This window comes from Gorilla gorilla, chromosome 11 (assembly GCF_029281585.2).
Source record: "Gorilla gorilla gorilla isolate KB3781 chromosome 11, NHGRI_mGorGor1-v2.1_pri, whole genome shotgun sequence".
Taxonomy (NCBI): Eukaryota; Metazoa; Chordata; class Mammalia; order Primates; family Hominidae; genus Gorilla; species Gorilla gorilla.
In genome coordinates, this window is record NC_073235.2 from 27797786 (window position 1) to 27812061 (window position 14276).

Below are 14276 nucleotides of genomic sequence, written 5' to 3' on the forward strand. Positions count from 1 at the left end.
TTTTCTTACATGTGAATCTATGATCCATTTGACCCTGTCTGCTCTGATGTAACATATAGGTTAGCTGAAAGAATGTGGAGATAAATGTAATGCAAAATAACTGTGAAAATTGTAAGCTAAAAAATGTCCTTGTAGACTACATTTCACTGCAGTTCTAACCAGTCAGAGCAAAATGTAATAGTACTTTGAATTTTTTTATTGCTATTTTTTAAACAATAAGTTGAAAGTTTCTTTGATCAGGATTTTTTGGAGTTTTGGAATGTCTGATGTTGGGAGTGATAACAAAACTTTGATACTGGTCACAAGTGAGTGACTGTATAACCCTGGTCCCATTACATAGCATTACTACTTTTGGAAACATTTGTTTATAGAAATCCAAACATCCACCCAGCCCCCTCGATCATGCCCCTCTCTGCATTATCCTGTTTCTCCTCTGATGAGATCCTTCAAGGTAACATCTCTGCAAAATGCCCAAACCTTGCAGTTCTCCCCTCCATGAACACTCACATCCATCACCCCCAATAACATATGCATGGAACACCTTGGGATGTCCCCAAATCCTCTCAGATTCCTTTGCCCTGTGTAGTGTGTTGTCTTCTCTTAAGATGCTATAATACATATTTTTTACTTCCTTAAAAATTTAATTCTACCTTCATGTCTTCTGAAAAAATTTCTTGGGCCCCTTACTTTGTGTTTGGTGTTCCATGACACTCTGGGCCTCCTCCCTAATGTAACCATGGTGCTGTGATACTCATTTTTGTGTTTCCCTCCCCCATTTGTCTCTAGACTCATTTGGGGGATGAGAAGGATGAAAAGCATACTCATCCCTGTGGCCTCAGTTCCTTGCTCAGAGCCTTTGGTGTGTTAAGCATTCAGAATCATTTGTGGAAAGACTAGATGAATGAGCAAGTGAATTAATGAACAAATGATACTTTTTCAGAGTGTCAGGCTGTTCATCTTCCTAGACTTTCTTTACTTACTGCTACCATTAAATAGTATTTTAGAATTCAAAACCCTTCAACAGTATCTGAAGAGGAAAGAAACTATGTTTCTTTACATCTGTCTGTCTAAAAATCAAGCAAGAAAGTCCATGCAAAAAAGATGAGAGGAAAGCAGTGACCATGTGATAGCTTAGCCTGCAGAGTGTTAAAAATATGTGTCCTCATAGACACACTTCCGGTGCTGATGTGTCTGTGTGACCTTCTTCCTGGCTTGATTATGAAATTAGCTCATTTAACAAATAATTCAACCCCTACATCTTATACAAGCTCAGCATTACGATGTTTGGATTTAGAGCACGCTGGGAGCAACACCCAGGAGATGAGGTCTATGGTGGATTCAGAGGGTGCGCACATGCTCAGAAATGAATTAAAATGCAAAACAGCGGGGCAGCATCAATGCAGTGGGGTCAAGATGGCAAAGCAGGAACAGAAGCAGAATAAAAAGTCCAGTAATTACTCGCTGTGTAACACTGGATAAATTAGTCCCTCTGAGGCTTATCTGAAAATGGGAATAATGATACCTAATTCACAGCAAGCTGATGAGGATTATTGAAACTGTGTGGCGGAATTGGAAATATGTTTGAAATTATTAGCGCAAGCAATATGACAGTTACCGAATGCCTTCTACCTGTCTGATAACAAGATAATCAAGAACAACTTAACTTCCCAGTTCAGCTCAGGAACAGTTCTGTATGTGACCACGCATGTTTGGTCCAGTGTTTCTGACTTTGAGAAGTTGAAAGTCTTGCAAGGCAGGCATTGCCAATAAGATCGTACTTCTTGCTACAAAATGGGCAGGAGATTTGTGGAACACTTTCTCCAACTGGTCACTCACACTTAAGAAAAGGTGTTATCTCCTTGAAAGCAGACTGACTGGCTTGTCTTGATTCTTCGAGATTTCCCTCGGAGTATTTATCTGTGGGTGTGAAGAGGATTCCAACAACAGCTCAGAAGTCCAGTGCTGATCTGTAAGCCTCCAGAGAGTTAAGGCTTGTTCTTCACTACTGAGCCCCAAGGGATAAGAGATCTGGGCTCTGATGGCCCCCATGGGCCATGTATAAAGTGTAGAAAATCTTTCCAACATATCTGTAAGAAACACAAATGGAGGAGATAGAAATTCTGCCCTCTCATGGCCCAGTTACCAGGAACCAATCAGAAGACCAAAACCAAACAAATAAATAAATAAATAATAAAAATAGAGTAAAGGAATAAAAAGTATCTCATCTAGCACTTGATTCTCCTTTTCAGCCCATATCCACCAGTGAGAATGATGATGGTCAACTCAGATAACCTGCAAGCTGCAGAGTCACCTGTCTGCTCTGCCTCTGTCAATTGATTGCAGGCTGGCAGTCTAGATGGCAGTTGATTATGTCTCCATTCCATATTTACAGCATCGAATGGGGAGGGAGAGTTGTGCAGAGGGATTTGACATGGGCTTGAGTAGCTAATAAAATTTCCAGCTTCACAGAAGCTAAACCATGGATCGCTTTAATGTCGGATGCAACAACTGACCCTGAATATTTGCTAAATGCCAGACACCAGTTCTGGCATTGGGATACAGAGGGGAAGCACCATGGTTTGGTTAAAGGCTGAGACTCTGAAGGCTGTTTGCCTGGAAAGAGCCCTGTCTTGCCCATAGGCATGTTGTAAGGTTTGGGCAACCCACTTCCACTCTATGCCTCAAATCCCTCATCTGTAAAATGAAGATAAGAAAAGTGCCGCCCACAGGTTTGTTGCAAGGATAAATGAATTCATACAAATTAGGGGCTTAGAACAATGTTTCATAACTTCTCGGGAAGTCATAGCTATTATAAAAATCAATGAAGAGAAAGGCACAGTCCTTCTGCTTCCTCTAACCTCCACTGAGCTCCAGATACTGACCTGCCCATGGACCATCCCTCCTCTCCTCCCCTGATGTGCCATTTGGTGCCCCTCTGCCTATCTTTGCCTTCATCGGTGGCCTTGAATTCTGTGTGCTGGTGTAGCTGGCTCCACGTCCTGCATCACCATCCTCCTCAATACCTGGTCCTGCAGGTGTCCTCCCAAACTCAGCTCCTTCCTCTCAATCTACTCAGGTATGGCATTTCCAGGCTCTAATTCTGACAGCCTCTGTCTTCCTTTCTATGACCTCAGATCTATCACTTACCATAATATGACCTCCATTCTTTATCTATAATAGGGGATCTAGAAAAGCAATTTATCTAAGATCATTTTCAACTTTAACTTCTTGTGTTTTATGACTATAATCTGTGAATCATAGAAAAATTCCAGTTTCACCTATTGAATCTAAGACAAACCCAGTAGACACTTCCTGAACATGGAAGTAAAGTTTGATATTATCAAGCTAGAGGGCTCTGGACCCAGGTCATGAAGAAAGAGGCGTTTCTCCGTGGCAAATCAAGGCTTCACTACCATAGAGTGAGCCCAACTCAGGGTCAAAGGAAAGCCAAGGCCAAAGAAAAGTGGCCTGGCCACGTGGGCTTGACCTGGCTAAGAAAATGCAGGTTAACAATGAGTCAGATGCTTAGACAGCAAGCAACACAAGAGGCGACCTGGAAGCACGTGCTCTAAGAAAAAAAGCAGTGAACACTAGGGAATAAAAAGGAAGAGGAGAGGAAGGGAGGGGAGGGGAGGGAGGGAGGGAAGGAAGGAGGGACAGAGGGAAGGAGGGAGGGAAGGAAGGAGGGACGGAGGGAAGGAAGGAAGGAAGGAGAAAAGGAAGGGAGAAGGAAAATAAAAGAAAAAAGAAAAACATATCTGAGTATCTCTTTGAGTTAGAGGTTATTCATAGGCAAAGATTTTATTTTCAAAGAGATGAACAGAGCTAGGAAGTGCTGTTTTCATTCCCAGGATAAGAAAAGTCACAATTCAGTCAGAAATCTGAAAGACAAAAGTACTGAAAGACAGAAGACAAAATCTCCTTCTGGATCTCATAGCATCAAGGTCCTGGTGCATGTGTGTGTTGGGATGGGAGCAGGGTGCAGGCACAAACTCTTAAGCTGGAGTCAAATTATATATATATATATATATATATATATATATATATATATATATATATTTAAAATTTATATTTTTATATATATATACAAAAAAAATTCAAGATGAAAATAATTTAGAAAACATTATTTTAAATAGAGTTGAGCCTGAATCAGGAGCCCTGATGTGTTGTTGTTTCTTTCTCCTTTTAGCCTCAATATGATCATTTTATAAATCTCCACAGTATTCGATACTTTAATTTTCTTCCCTGTGTACAAGACAATTTGTTTTCAGTTGAAGTAACATCTGTTTCTGTAGATAATTAAGTTATTAGATGCTGATCAATTTAACAAAGCCACAAGGCTTTCCTGACCTCTTTATGCATAATCAATGAATTTAGATGCAAAATGTGAAAACCTTACTTTTTAAAAAATGAAGAAAATCTTCCATTAACATAGTCATTTTGTAATTACTTGATACTTGCAATCAGATGGCTATGCAAACACAACATTCTGGAAACACAGATTATTCAATCATTTCAGGGTAGCAAGAGAAAGGCCTGGGAAATGGTTGATCTTCCTTTTGTCCTTGAACCAACAATTTCCATCCTTTATTACCTGAAGTATGTTTATTTTATACCTACTACAGGTAAAGTTTCTATTCCACCTGCTATAACAGGTATCACTTCTAGAGTGTTCTAGACATTTTGCATACATCCTTCACTCAATCCTTTCAGTAATCTTACATGTAATTATTAATATACCTACACTTTACAGATGGCTGAGAGAGGAGGTAACTCATGGGGTCTTCCAAGGTGGTGTCAGAATTTAAACTTCAACCCCTGGACTCTGGTCTCCATCCTAAAACAAACTCTTTCAAATATTTATTGCACCACTAATTGGACAAGTTTCTTCAGGGATATTACCTCTGTCCTCAGCTTCTTGTATGTTGGTCTGTGATAGTATTTGAAGAAGCAAGCAGCATTGATTCCCATAGATTTTGAGACATTATTCAAGGTCCAGAATTCTCTGTTTCCGGAGTTTCGTCAGTTAGCAGATAGATCAACTTTACTACATTTAGTGGGAATAGATTCTCAAGTTGACAGGGATGCCAGCGAAATAATTAATCAGGAATTAGATTAAACAGTGCAGGTAAGACTTGCACCATGATCATCTTCTCATCATTTGAGAAATTAGAAAATTTCTATTTTAAAGCCGAAATACAGTTTACAACTTTAAACTTAACTTGGGTGCCAAACGAACATGGGAATGAATATAAATTAGCACAAAAGCCTATTTGTATTTTTGCTGTCAGATTGAAGATGTTTCTGTTTCATTTAAGACATTCTTTTTTTATTTATGACATTAACAAAGGTAATAACAATAAAAGCCGCAAAACGCAGTATATTTGACAAGACAGAAGACATGTGGATGTGAAGTTACTTCACTTAATATCCTTTGAGCCTCTTTCATCAAATGTGAAAATCAAAGTGCTACCTGTCTCTCACATACAATTATTTTGTAGATCAATGAGAGAGTGTATAATGCAGATACTCTGAAGAGTATAAAGAGCCTGATCAGTATGAAGTATTATTCAGTAATAAATTGTTTTGTTAATTTCCATGTGACTTTAGATCTCCATCTAATGCAACTCATCACTTTCATGTGCTCATCCAAAATCAATTAACAATGATTTCCTTCAGTGAAGTTCATTGCAGATGAAGCTGTACTTTTATTAGTAAATATATTTTTTGTCAAAACAGCAATGTAAATGAAACACTAACTCCTAACTTTGCTAGTTGCTCTTCCATGCTCTACCACCATGCCACATCTTTCAGAGGCAGTATGACAGAGTATGGCCACAGTACCATGTTACCTTCTTTTTTATTTTATTCAACTATAGTATTAGAATATATAAGTCTTTGGAATTATTAAGTGGTGCCTACAATTTGACATGTAAATGAATCTTACTCTAGGCATTTAATATAAAGAAAATTTAACATATAATTTTAATACTAAATATTAGATACTGTTTTAAAGATGAATAATCTTGGCAGTGAATTCCTATGACCATGTAGTACTATAGGTAAATCCCCAATTAGCCCTGACATTTTGTCTTATAAATTTGCAATTTTATTTTTGGTATTTCTAGGTTCCATAATATGAAACACATCTGTATATATAAAGTTTATTTATTGTTTTGTTATAATGATTTTCATTTATTTTTTGCATGTGAGATGACAGAAATTCCTTTTTGTGTTGGGTAGGGTACTGAAAAATTGAAATGAATCGTTAAGAAAAAAACATAAACAAAACTTTTTTGGAGCTCTGTGACTCTTCTTGATAAATAGGAAAGATGGGCATAATTCCTGGATAAGTCTTCACTTAAAACAGTCTGGATTTTAGCAATAAGACTTTGTGCCTGTTGCCCTGGTACTCCATCTGGTTTAGCACCATTCCACTGACTCTTCAATCTTTCATTATATTTTTAAATTAAGATATAATTTACATACAGGAAGGTCAAAATTCTTAAATGTACAGCTGAATATGCTTGTACATTCACACACATGTGTGTAACTGCTGCCCAAGTAAAGGCATAGAAAACTGTCCCAGCCCCATTAAATACTCCTTGGGCCTCTTCTAGTTGATGGCCCCCCCACAGGAAATCAATATTCTGCCCTCAAACACAATAGATTAGTTTTGCCTGATTTTGAACTTGATGTAAGTGGAACCATAACCAAGTAATACTGCTAAAGTTACACTAAAATAGGCCGGGATGCATTTGTCAGACCTCCACTTGGTACTTCCAGCTTCTTCCACGGTCTGCTCTGGTCATGTATAAGACACGTGCAGAAAATAATTCTCACTTTATGCATGATTACATTTGAAAGATGATCAGACATATGCATTTTTCTACTCCACATCCCTTCCAGACACAGGTTAACTAATAACCACCTTTCAAGGAGACTATGCAGAGGACAGACATCAAAACAAAGTGCCCATAGGCAGAGGCCAATGACCACACGGAATTCCCTCAGCAATCAGGATGTGGGATGCAGAAGTATTCATTGCTGTTGTCCCTGATGGTCACTTGTCCCTGATGGCCCCTGTTGCAGTCAGCAAGATGAACAGAGCCACTAGTCCTGCACTAAGAGTGTCAGTGGGAAGCGAGGGGAACTTGCTGTTCAAGTATACATGAACTGCGGTGAGGTAAAACAGAAGTGCTGAACAAAGCTGCTGTAGAGATGTATAGAGATTAATGTGAGCAGTCTTGATCATGTATTATATGCATATAATTACAACTATTCTAGCCAGAAATAGGCTGTGTGTCCCGACAAGGGCTCTGTCACTTAACATGCCTCGGCTCATCTTGACTCAGCTTGGATAGTTTCTGGCTCTACCAATGAACAATCAGTCACTCAGGTCATATTTTTGGTAATTTTTGCTTCTGTTTAATCATGTCTTCTCTATACTCATTGCCCATAATTATTTATTAGTGTGGAAGAACCCTAAAACTCACTGACGTAAAACAACCATTTATTATGTTCTATGATTTTGGGGGGTATCTTGGCTGTGATGCATGGTTTTTTGGCACCATGCAGCATTGACTTTTTTGCATTCGGCTACCCTAGGTTGTGAGGTCTAAGAAGTTTTGTCTCACACATCTGGTATCTCAGTACTTCTCCATACATCCTTTTCTCCTTCACTATCTTGGGCTTTCATGGTGGTTGCTGAGTACTTAGACATTTTACTTGACAGACTGCAACGAGAGCAGAAGCAGAAGATTCCAGGCTTCCTCTTATTATATTCATCAAAATAAGTGATAAGGCAAACATAGATACATGGGACAATGAGGAATAGATTCTGTTTCTTTGTGTGTCAGACAAGCATTCACATACAAAGAGAGAAGGGTTGATGATGCATCTTTGGAGAATGAAGCACACCTCATTTTATTGCACTTCCTTTATTTCACTTCAAAGATATTGCATTTTATTTTTACAAATTGAGGGTTTGTGGCAACCCTGAATTGAGCAAGTCCATTGGCACCATTTTTCCAAAAGCCTGTGCTCATTTCCTGTCTCTGTGTCACATTTTGGTAGTTAAGTTAAGAATATTTGTGATCCATGGGAAGAAGTCAAAATATCAAACTTAACAGGAGTCTGGAGGAAGTTGATTCCAAACCTCTTGAATGACTTTGGGTGATTCAAGACTTCAGTGACAGAAATAACTCCAGATGTGGTAGGAATAGCAAGAGAACTAGAATTAGAAGTGGAGCCTGAACATGTGACTGGATTGTTGCAATCTTGTGATAAAATATTAATGGATGAAGAGTTATTTTAAAACCCTGCCACTGCCTTATAAACTAAGTTTATGGGATATTCTAAATGCTTTTTTGTCATTTCAACAATGTTCATGGCGTCTTCACTACGTGTACATTCCGTCTCAATAAGTCACTTTATTTGCTTATCTTCAAGAAGTAAAAAGCATTTAGAATATCCCATAAACTTAGTTTATAAGGCAGTGGCAGGGTTTTAAAAGATTGAGTTTAATTTCAAAAGAGGTTCTACTGTGGACAAAATGCTAGCAAAGTGCATTATAGGCTACAGAGAAATCTTTGATGATACGAAGAGTCAATTGACGCAACAAACTTTATTGTTGAATTTTTTCCAGAAGGTTTTCAATTTACTTTGCTCAGAGAGTAAATTGAAAACAAACTTTATTGTATTATATTATTCAATGTATATTCAACAATTGAAATTTAAAAGATTGAGTTTAATTTCAAAAGAGGTTCTACTGTGGACAAAATGCTAGCAAAGTGCATTATAGGCTACAGAGAAATCTTTGATGATACGAAGAGTCAATTGACGCAACAAACTTTATTGTATTATTTTAAGAAATTGACAAAGCCACCCCAACCTTCAGCAACCCCACCTTCATTAGTTAGCAGCCACCAACATCTAGACAAGACCCTCCATTAGCAAAAAGATTAAGACTTCTTAAAGACTCTGATGATCATTAGCATTTTTTACCAATAAAGTATTTTTAGTTGAGGTATGTACATTGTTTTTATAGATATAATGCTATTGCACACTTAGTCTACAGTATAATGTAAACATAACTTTTAGATGCACTGAAACAACAAAATTGTGTAACTTGCTTTTTCGCAATATTTGTGTATTGTAGCGGTCTGGAACCAAACCCACAATATCCCCAAGGTATGCCTATAATTTAATTTATTCCTGAGTTTTCTGTGATGGGTTGCTTTTATCCCATCTCATAAAGAGAGAGACTTCAGTTTAGCAAAAGACACTTTTAAAGAGAGAACATTAAAAACTGTGTAACTGTATAATCAATGCCTCATTTTGGTTCATTAGTCAAGAGAAAACATGCACAGAGTAGGCTATTCAAGCCGTGTGCCTTGATCATTGCATTTTTCTGAGGGAAATGACCACTTCCACAAACGGCTGCTCTAATGAAGCAATCCATGCCTGCCCTGTTCTTACCTCTGGGGCTACAGATGGTTGGTTGATAAGCAGCACCAAATTCAGGAATAATTAATTCATATAAACTGATCAATGGCATATAAGGGGCTTTTATTTTTTTTTTTTTTTGAAAGTTGATCCCACATAGGGGAGAAAGGAATTAACTTAATTATTACTCTGAGGAATTTGAACCAAAGATGTTAGACTCTTTAGCTGATTAGGGAAAAAGTAAAAGCTAAAGAACACACATAGAGAAGTTGGAAACTGTGGACCGTGAGTAAGCTGTAGTCAGGCAGAGCCATGAATGTGTGTGTTGGAATTCTGAATAATCAATCACAACTTTACAGGGGAATGTGGGAATAGTGAGTGGTAGAAATAGGAGGTGACATGTGAGTGATGATGTAATTTTATTAGATTGGTGATAATTAAAAAGGGTTTAGCTTTCTGTGAATTTATTAAATAAAATAAAATTATGTTAATTTATTTTTGAAATAAAATATCTATTTTGTGTACTTTCCTGTATATTTGATATATCAATTTACAAAAATTAAAAACATGATGTGCTGTTTTTACATACAGGAACATGAATGAGGACTCTAGACAGAGAGAGAAACATAAGCCAAGGAAGAGATGATAAGTAGCAAAGCCCTCACAGGAAATTTCAAAGACTTCATCATGAACAGATATGAGAGGATACAATACAGTAGCATTTCACTTTTTTTTAAGAATAGGAATCTTTAGCTGTATGAAGCTCAATTGAGAACACAAGTAATGAACATCATTATTCTCCAGATTTTTAATATCACATACCTATCAGTAAATATTCTGTATATGTGCCCTCTGTATATTGATTTTGTAATTCATAAATCTTATACATACTATTGCTAATACACAATATAATTTTGTGCATGTTTTATGTGCATCACAAAACATATATAAAAATAGAAAGTCATAAAGAAACACATGAGTAGAAATTTTACCATTTTCTTTTAGCGCCTCAGATCACCTTTAGCATGCCTCTTTGGAGAGTGGACTATGAAGTCAGCCTGAACAGAGTTTCTCCATGGTTCTATATATTAATTTAAGGGCAGAATCCTTGTTATAAGAACTAACCTTTGGAAGCACTCAGAGGAAGACAGCGTGAGTCTTTGACAAGCATCCATCCATCCATTTTAATTAGAAACACCTCTTCCTTGGATTTACTTTTTGGTAGAAAGTTCATGGAGGAAATAAATCTTGATTTGAGTCTTGAGAGGCTCGTTAAATTGTTAAAGGAACAATATCAAACCAGCGATGGTTTGGATGTTTGTCCTCTCCAAATCTCATGTTAAAATCGGATCCCTGCTGTTAAAGGTGGGGCCTAGTGAGAAGTGTTTGTGGGGAGATACTTAATGAATAGATTAATGCCTTTTATCCAGGGCGAGTTAGCTCTCACTCTTAGTTCCCTCAAGAGCTGGTTGTTAAATACAGCCAAGCATCCCCACTCCCACTTCTCCTGCTTCCTCTCTCCCCACGTGATCTCTACACGCACCTGCTCCCTTCACCCTCCACCATGAATAGATGCAGCCTGAGACCCTCGCCAGATGCAGATGCCCAATCTTAAATTTTCTATCCATCAGAATTGTGAACCAATTTTTTTTAAATAAACCACTAGCTTCAGGTATTCTTTTACAGCAACACAAAATAATTCAGGTATAATACTAATTTAGAATATGAGTGGTGATGTAATTAGATTTCTTAACCTTGGTGATAATTAAAAAGGGTTTAGCTGGGCACAGTGGCAAACACCTGCAGTCCCAGGGACTCTGGAGGCTGAAGCGGGAGGATCACCTGAGTCCCAGGAGTTAAAAGCCAGCCTGGACAACATAGTGAGACCTGGTCTCAAAAATAATTCAATTTAATTTAAAAATAAATAAACTAATCAAAAATTAAAAAATGTTTAGCTTCCTGTTGATTCATTGAGTGGAACATCGATGTTTTGTGCACTTGTCTATATATTTGATACATCAAAAGTGGAAATTTGAAAATGGAGAAGTTTGGAACATCTCAAGTCACAGATTCCATGGGGAAATAATGTTGAGGACATTTGTTAAAAACTATCATATATGCTTTCCTGGAAAGACTAGCAGGACAGCAAAACTATCTGGATAGTTGAAGAGTTAGTAATATGGCAAATAAGTGGGCTTGAATGTTAGGATTTTCATTTACATAAAACAAACAGGAGATGCACCTCATGCTACTACCACATAAATGAGTTTCATAGAGAATGTTTTAGAAGCTAGAGGAATCCTTTGAATTAGTTGCCATCTCTATATCAGCAGTGGCTGAATTATGCATGAAGGTAATAGTAACTGAAATGAAGACTCCACAGCTTGCTCAAAGAACATAAAAAACATACAGTTGCAGAAAGATACAAACATATCTGCTCTTACTTAAATAATGCTGATAACATGCACATTTTACTTCAGTGATTAAACAGTATCTTAAGTCAGCACTTAAAAAAAAAAACTACTTCTGGTTTCAGTTCTGACACATAAAATGCTTAAAAATCATCATACTCAATCCCAGCACTTTGGGAGGCCAAGGCAGGAGGATCATGAGGTCAGGAGTTCAAGACCAGCCTGACCAACACGGTGAAACTCCGTCTCTACTAAAAATACAAAACTTAGCCAGGCCTGGTGGCGCACCCCTGCAATACCAGCTACTCAGGAGAATCGCTTGAACCCATGAGACAGAGGTTGCAGTGAGCCGAGATCGTGCCACTGCACTCCAGCCTGGGCGACAGAGCGAGACTCCATCTCAAAAAAAAAAAAAAAAAAAATCACACTCATTCTTCCAACAAGAAAAAGCAGAATAAACTGAATGTCAATAACTTCTTGGACTGACTGAAGTTTTAATACAAAGTGTTGCCCTGAAATCGTGAGAAACAGGTGACTCTAGAGAGCCACAGCTGAGTTCTTTTTACCTGGAGCAGAAGCTGCTGAATCCATTACCTGGGAAGAACACTAAATGTTAACTTTTACAAATTTCTGGAGGTAAAGTGTTAAAAGAGAAAACAGCTGCTTTTTTCTATTTGCACAAAACACATCTGACAGGAAATTGGTGAGAATTTCCCTCACATTAAGCAATTCTCCAACTTTCAGGGAACCAAAGGGTGTCTTATAATTCAATTATGACACTAAATACCAAGAGTTAGCACAGACTCCACAGCTTAAGGATTCAATCCCACAATATTGCCCCTGCTTCAGATGCCAGGTGCAAGTCCCAGGTTGTGACCTGTGTTTCTGACCAACCAGCTACAAACTGGGAGTTACCCTTCCCAGTTTTGGTAATTTACTAGAATAGCTCAAACATCTGAGGACGGCACTTTACTCACTATTCCCAATTTATTATAAGAGAAACCACTACTCGGGAGTAGGCAAACTGAAGAGATGCATGGGACACCGTAGGTGGGAGGCCATGGAGCTTCCGTGCTGTCTCTAAGCATTACCCCTCCTAGCATCTGAATGAGTGTATTTGCCAACACAGAAGCCCTCTGAACCACATTACATAAAGTTTTAATGAAGATCTCATTATGTAAACATGGTCGATTAGATCATTGGTCATTGATGATTGGACCTAATCTCCTGCCCCTCTCCCTTCCATGGAATTCTGGAGGTGGGCCTAATCACATAATTGATTCCTCTGGCCACCATCCACCATCCACCAAGAGTCAGCAATTTGTATAAATTCAGGTATTGTTGAAAAGGAATTATAATAAATAATGAAAGACATTCCTCTCACTCTATCACTTAGGAAATTCCAAGGGTTTTAGGACTCGGGGTGAAGATCAAATATGTTCTTCTTCTTATATGAAAAGTATCACAACTGTAAACTAATGTGAGAGACAGAAACTACTGGGGGTCTCTGCCCTAGAATATCCCCTGACTTTTGGGGTTTTTACCTCTAGAAATCCTACCAGGTTCTTACAATGAGGATCAGAGAAATATTTCCTTGTAGTTTTTTCGGGGGAAGGGAAAGAGAAACCATTGTGAAATGCTCAGAGTGGTGTACATAACCAAAGACTGCATGCCAGAGGAAAATACTTTTACCAGAGCTTTATCCCATCTGGGGAAAGGTCATTTCTCCCACTCCACCCTTCTTCAGCCTTCTTGCCTCATCCATGATGGAGATAAGGTACCACTGGTGGGAGGAAACAAACTTGCAAAGTTCACAACCGAGAGACACAGGCTTACTAAAAGATGGAGATTTACTTTTTAATATTGTAGAACCCTTCTGCTTTGATTATTTCATTTCATCCTCTTGGTAAAAGAAGGTTTACACCTTAGAGTTAGGAGAATGTTAGAACATGCAACATCCAACATGGGACAGGTGAAATCAAAAGCAATTTACTAGTCACATATACCCACAGCCTAGAGGAGGAGGACACTGTAAGACATGCAAAGTCATGTGGTGTTTGTACTCAGTAATATATTGAATAAGCAGGGTCTATGGGTACCGGACTTTGTACTATCAAGGGGGTTAGGTGCCCTCCGGTTCCCATGGAAGATGTGATTGGCTTCTTCAAATTATTCTGCAGGCTGGCAGGGAACTGAAGCCCATGCAGCAATAAGCAAGCATTGTTACAAGAAAAACTTGAGACCATTACATCCTCCTCCAAATTGGGAAGAAACTGAGAAACCAAAGAATGACCCAGGCAACTCCAGCATGAAGAGTAGATGAACTTATTAGGACTTATATACAGGGCATTCCTGGACAGCAGTAGGACAGTCAAGAGGTCCACACCATCTCCTGACTCGAAACTGCTTTTAAGCTAA